Source organism: Triticum aestivum, chromosome 5D (genome assembly GCF_018294505.1).
Source record: "Triticum aestivum cultivar Chinese Spring chromosome 5D, IWGSC CS RefSeq v2.1, whole genome shotgun sequence".
In the NCBI taxonomy this organism is placed as follows: Eukaryota; Viridiplantae; Streptophyta; class Magnoliopsida; order Poales; family Poaceae; genus Triticum; species Triticum aestivum.
The window spans coordinates 13,368,681-13,375,220 of record NC_057808.1 but is presented as its reverse complement, the minus strand read 5'-3'; the positions used below and the strand labels follow the sequence as shown (position 1 = coordinate 13,375,220).

General features: G+C 50.4%; 1 long non-coding RNA gene across 1 annotated transcript; it reads left to right on the top strand.

Annotated features, from left to right (window-relative positions):
* Positions 1 to 3,450: 3,450 nt before the first annotated feature.
* Positions 3,451 to 6,136, top strand: LOC123119127 (uncharacterized). Its single transcript, XR_006458445.1, has 2 exons — positions 3,451 to 4,552; positions 5,786 to 6,136. It is a non-coding gene; the product is annotated as an uncharacterized lncRNA (long non-coding RNA).
* The last annotated feature ends 404 nt before the right edge of the window (positions 6,137 to 6,540 follow it).

Genomic DNA, 6,540 nt, shown 5'->3' with positions numbered 1-6,540 from the left:
AAATCTCAGATAGTTTCAACTAATATTTCCAAATAAAAAGAGAACTAAAAGTCGACTTTAGAGCCATTTTGGGTCAAATATTGGCTAAAAAATGTTTTCAGAAAATTTGAAAAAATTCACAAAAATCTAAATGACACTTATATTCAATATGGGAAATTTTCAACAAGTTTTTCCAATGGATACAAAATAAAAGCATTATTCATATTAGCATAGTGATGTGATGGATGAGTTTGCGTGGATTGGGATGTTGACCGGTCAAAGGCGGTCAGAAACCACTACATGGTTGTTTCTTGTCCGGTTTTAAAAGTTGAGGGCCGTAAACTAAACAGTTTTTTAGTTCAGTGTTCTGTTTTAAACTTTGGTAGTCATTCGAGGTTTTTTCACCCTTGAAGCTAACACAGGCGCCGGCCAAGCACGAAGCAACTGAAGAAAGATTTCAAGATGTCGCAACGCATAAGGCCTCAGCGTCAAGTGAAACTATCCACTGGATATGCAGGTGATGAATGGACTGTCTGAGATGAAGACATTGTTGGCGTATTGTGCGTTTTTATGGCCAGGGCCACCTGCAGTGTGTGGGTTGTGTATTTAGCCCGGTGTGGTACCTTTTCTATGCTTGCTTTTTGATCCACGATTGTATGAACAAATAGCGACACGAGGCATCTGTGATTTGGCCTTACTAGATGACCCGTTGCAACCATGAAACAAAAACCGAGAGCGAACCAAGCATTCAAACCATGCAAGTGAGAGAGGTTGTGTCGTCCACTGCTCTAGATTGAATGAAAATGCTTCTTTCCAAATCAACGTCTTCACCACCAAGAAAATGTATAACGTATAGTTAGCAACAATTTTCTGGAACTGACAGTAAATGGTTTAGAATGCATGAAAAAGCTAGCCAAAAGAATTTGGGAAACGTTGCGAGCCGGTAGACAGGCCGAACTTTCGGCCGGCTCGCTCGCCATGCTGGCTCCAACGCCCATGAAAACAAACCCCAACGTAAGACATGTGTACGTGGTGGACCTCACACAACCGCCCCCCACTCCTATCCTTATCCTTTCCCTAGCCTTTCCTTTTGGCTTTTCTTCAACCTCCAGCCGCGGCATCCTCTGCTCTCCAGAACCACGATTTTCTCTCCTCCACGCTGCTCACCAACCACCACAAGCTCCCGTCACTGGCGGCCATTTTGTTGTCGCAGAACCAGCAACTGCTGGCGGGGGAGACGCGGGGGGGGGGGGGGGGGGGGCTGCTCTGGAGATGCTGGAGCCAGAGTCCACGCGTGCTGCAACCAGCACGACCGGCGGTGAAGACGACGAGCTCCGATGCTGCAACTAGAGATTTTTATTGCTGGAACCAGACGGCAGAAAAGTTGCAACCACTTTTGGCAGGTGCTGGAACTGGACGACGTCGAGTTCGTTTTTGCTGGATCTGGCAAAATAAATTGCTGGAACCGGCAAGATATTTTGCTGCATAGGCAGGTGAGAGTTCATGGCTTACGGCTCCACCGTTGAAGCTTTTTTCATTGTCGGATGAAGCTTTTTTCGTCGCCAGATGAAGCTTTTACCGAAAAAGGGTTTCCCTCCGCTTTGTATTACAAAGCAACAACATCGATACAACCAACGATAGGTGTTGGGGCGGAAGCAGCACAGGCACGCCCAAAAGAAAAGAAAGAGAAAACACAAAAGGAAGAAAATGCCGACAACGGCGGATCAACGAAAACGAAGATGACTCGCAACCGCCGCGCCCGCCGGAGAATTCCACCACGCTCCTAGCACCACGAAACGCCGCATACCAAGCAACACCTTCAAGAAGGAACGCGACGACAACGACGCTCCTACCGGACATGGCCTAGGGTTTCCCCCGGTACGCGAAGGGCCGTGGGAGGGAAGGGGGTATCCGACGCCCTTCAGGAAGGCACGGCGGCGCCCACGGGCGTCACCGCGTCGGTGCCGAACAAGCCGACAAGGATTTCTCCCAACCTCCAACCAACCATGACCCCAGACGATCCATCGCGCTCCACCATACTTGTCGTCCGTATGCGCCACCACGGACTCGCAGTCACCAACGCCGTCTCACCGTGACAAGCGAAAGCGAGACCGGCGTGATCGAGAGGAACCAACCGGAAACGAGGAGCAGCAGGGTCAGCGGCCACGTGGGAGGGGACAACCTCCACCACCCTCGGCGGTGACCGACCGGACGTAGCTCAGGAGCAAACCAGGCACCCTTGCCCGGCCGAGCCCGAAGTGGGCTCGTGAAGCTCCCGTCGCTGCGCTGCAGTACACGCGCCACCGTCTCCGCCACCCCCAGCCCAAGCCACACCTCCGTCCACCGGAGATGACGCCGAAAAGCACACGCCAGGCCCACCAGACCCAGATGGGGCCCAAAAGGGCCCAGATCTGGGCCGGAAGGGCTCCGCCGCCAGCCATCACGCCGTCCCGCAGCCAAGCAGCCACGCCACCGCCACCTCGCCACCCGGAGCTGCGCCGCCTGCGAAGACGAGCCGCCACCGGATCCGACGCCGGCCTGGGTGCACCGCCGCCGGCGCCATCGCCCGAGCCACACCGCCGCGCGGGGAGGAAAAGAACGGGGCCGCCGCCGTCGGCATCACGCGAGCCAGGCCCGGAGGCCTACGCCGGCGGCGGCGGGAGGGGATTAGAGGAGGGGGGTCGCTGGGAGGGGAGGGAAGGGGAGCCCCGGTCGCCTCGCTCGAGGAGGCGACGCGGGGGCTACGGGGGAGGAGGGGAGGGGAGCCGGGGCGCGCCCGCCGGCGGCCGGGGGCGGCGGGAGCGGGGGAGGGCGGCGGCGGCGGCAGGGGGAAACCCTCCAGATGGAGCTTTTTTGTCACCGGTTGTAACTTTCCTTTGGTTGTTCATAGTCTCCCGTCGTATGAGTTGAAACTTTTTTCATAGCAGGTTGAAACTTTTTTCGTCAGCGATTGTAGCTTTTTTCGTTGTCGGTTACAGCACTGGGCATCTCTCCGGCGCTTGATTTTTTTTGTTGCAAGCGGGGGATGAGCGCCAGCGAGCACACGGTGAGCACGCCGGTGAGCTCCGGTTGTCGCCACCGGAGCTACAACGGTTGCCACGGAAGCTACAACCGCACGGCCGCCGAGGGCTGGGACCGGCGACCATGGCGGCCGGCGAAGACGGCCAGCGAGGGCGGCGAGGGTGGCGACGAGAGACGAGGAGGGCAGGCGAGGGGGCGGTGACGAGGAAGAACGCGCGCTGCCGGCGAGACACGGTTCCTTTTCTCGTACACGCTCGCGAGAGGAAGAAGACGATCTAAGCTAGCACGATCTGGTTGGATAAAGATCCAATGGCTCAGGACGGACCGATCTGACAGCTAGGGTGCGACCGGCCGAAACGTTCGGCCGGCGCTCCGGCGCCCAGCATCGCCCTTAACACTTTTCCTATATCAAAACAATTCTCCATCGCATTAATTAACCGCACAATTTAATGTCAATCCATCACTATCCGCGTAAATATCGTCTGCCCAGACGCAACCACCCACCACCCCTCCCCCATCGTGTATCCCCGGGCGAGCTGATCTCCGGCCGGATCCGCAGCGCCGTTTCACCACCAGCATGATCCACCCCGACGATCCCCAACGCTCCGTCTTCCTCCTCGCCGGTGCGGCGACCCGTCCGCGTACGCTGCAACCCGATCCACCTCTCCCCCTCGCCGTCTAGCTTCCCCACTAGGGCACTGCCAAGCTACCCTCCTCCTCACCGCGATGGTGAATCGTCTCGGTCCGGCAAAGAAGCCTGCAAGCCCAGAGCAGTCCGGCGAGTCCCCCTGGTACGTACTCACCTGACTTAGGTTTTGAAGTCCTCTCATGTCGATACAGTTTTATTCTGAGGCACTTGATTTGTGTTACTTCGTGTTCATATCTTGATTGGGCCAATGTTGACAGGTGAGTATTTGATTGCCATATCATCTACAAATTCTGGTTAATTTGGCACACAGATGTCAATAATGTGCATCTCAATCTTGGTGATAATATTTTTTTAGAATTTCAAATTTTCATGCTTCCATGGAAAACTAGTTTTATTCTCAAAGTACCATGTTTGATACTTCTCTGTTATGTAGCACCTAAATTGCAGTACAGATGCTTTCAAACTCTATACAATATGCTTACAGTATTAGTCTGCTTCAATTTTCGTGGTTATATGCTTCCATTTGAGCTCTTGTATATAGCACAATTTCTACTTCTTGGCATGCATCTTGCAACACGCTCTTTTCACGCTTCTTACTGATGGAGATTTTAAATTGTAGCAAACTTGCTTCTTGGGGCGAGAGTTTTCTTCCATAGGTAAACAAAATTCAATGAAACATGTATGTTTGTGAGACCAAACATGCATCCCAATGTTGGCCGAACCTTTGTTTGTTTTCATTTTCAATGTTCTACTATTTTATATAGCATAATTTCAGGCTTCCTGTGAGCTTCTAAATCATACTTTGAGTGCTTCTTCGGTTTATGCAGATTGCTTCCATACTTCCTGCTACTTATTTTATAAGTTTTTGTGTTATCCTCGCTATCACACGTGTCTTCATTCCAGGTAGTTTGTTTACATAGTTCCAGCTTACATTTTTTTTAATTTATTCACATTTGATCACACGTATGCAAACATTTCCCTTGCACCACATTCATGCTTCCATTGTGTATCATGAATGTTTTGATAGATCAAATAATTGCTTCATGTAACTTATGATTCCTACCTTTATGTTTGGGAAACACTTACCTACAGAAGTCTGATGGGAAGCATTCCTCATACCAGTCGGACACCGTCGATTAGATTTTTATCTCACGGCTGGGAGATGCACTCAGGGCATATACAATGGGGCGCTAATGACGGGCGCTAAGGCTAAAAATCCCGTCCGTTTTGCTAGCGCGGAGAGAAATTCCTGACGCCTACTAGCCCGCGACGTCAGTCTTGGCACCGAGCGCTTCAGTTCACGGATAAGCTAATTTGATAAGAGAGAACAAGCGTCTCACAGCTCGCCAGCGTTGGATGCCGAGGCGCTTACCCGGACGCTCTTTTATGTTTATTCCTTAAGCATCTACGCAAGCGCCTGCACATTGGAGATGCCCTTAAATTATGCGCAGAAGCAGTAACCTCCTAATTTTCTGGCCCATCCCTATAACCTCTCCTATATTTAATTGCCCGAACCAAATCTCCACGTCTCTCCTGCCCATCCTGTAGACATCGCCTAGCTCGCCATGCCCCGCGCCGCCACTGCTCTCTCCCCGACACGAGTTCCTGACCCACCCATGACCTCTGTTCCACCTCGCCGGTCCGTCATCTTGTCCGGCGGCCGCGCGGGGACTGTTCCACCACCTTCTCACGGACAAGCTTCAAAAATCCCTCAACGCCGTACGTGAACTCCATCAGGATCGGGCCATGCTCCTTCTGCAGTTTTGGCATCTGATCCACCTTGCCGGAGGTCCGTCTCTGTTTGGCAAGAAGGCCAGCGAGGATAGGCTCTCGTGACATGCAGGAGAGTGACTTACCAGTTACCAGGCGATGTCTGACCTCAGCATCACATCTGCACTTGCACAGGTAGGTGATTAGGGTGAAGCACATGTGAGACACGAATGATGCATTAGCTTGAATCTGGATTTCACGTATTGTTCATTCATCGCGAATGAATGGAGGAATATAGTTTGTATTTTTCTTTTTTTGATTGGGTCATTTTCATTATCTTTGCATTATGGACTTCTTCTCCGTCACTCTTGGATTTGTTCATCGAATTTTATTAACACGGTCCCATGATTATGTCTCGAATTGCAGGAAGCACGGAAGGTAGTAAGATGCAGCATGTCTTTTCACAGTCCATGGTGCGGGAGGCAATGTCTTCGCACTTTTGCTTGAAGTTTGTGTCTTTGCCGTAGATGGTGCAGTGCTCTGAGATCACCATGAAAGCAAATTCCCCGCTTAGCTGAGAAAAATCTTTCACCGTTGTGGAAACATATTCCCATGCAATTTAAAATATAATTCGTTTTTCCTTTTGATGGAAACAAATATATGTTTGTATGGAAGCAATTCACTGATAATGATTTAGAAGCAAAGTGTATATCTTTGTAAGCAAATCATGATCATATGCGTCATTTTTTCGGTATGGAAGCAAATCTTACTTTTTTAGGTGCAAGTTCCAAATTTTTTGGAAGCAAATTTCCATCCTTTTGGATGCAAATACCAAATTCATTGGAAGCAAAGTCCCAGTTTAATTTGATGGACGCAAATACCAAATCTCGTGGCTGTTGTCAACCTACCTTTGTGATCCATTCTGTTTGTGTGGCCATAGAAGCAATTTAAATGACTTGTCAAACCTCTCAAATCTGAATAGATTGAAGCAATCACTGGTTACAATGGATGTGCAATGTTTTTAGACCACTGAAATACATACATTCTTACTAAATCAAAGTAATTGCCGGTTGCATGGAAGCACTTTGTGTGATCGATCGAAGCGCAAGTTTCAACCAGATGGAAGAAATATCCCGTTGCTTCGGAAGCAAATTCTAACCTTTTGAAAGCACTAAATAACG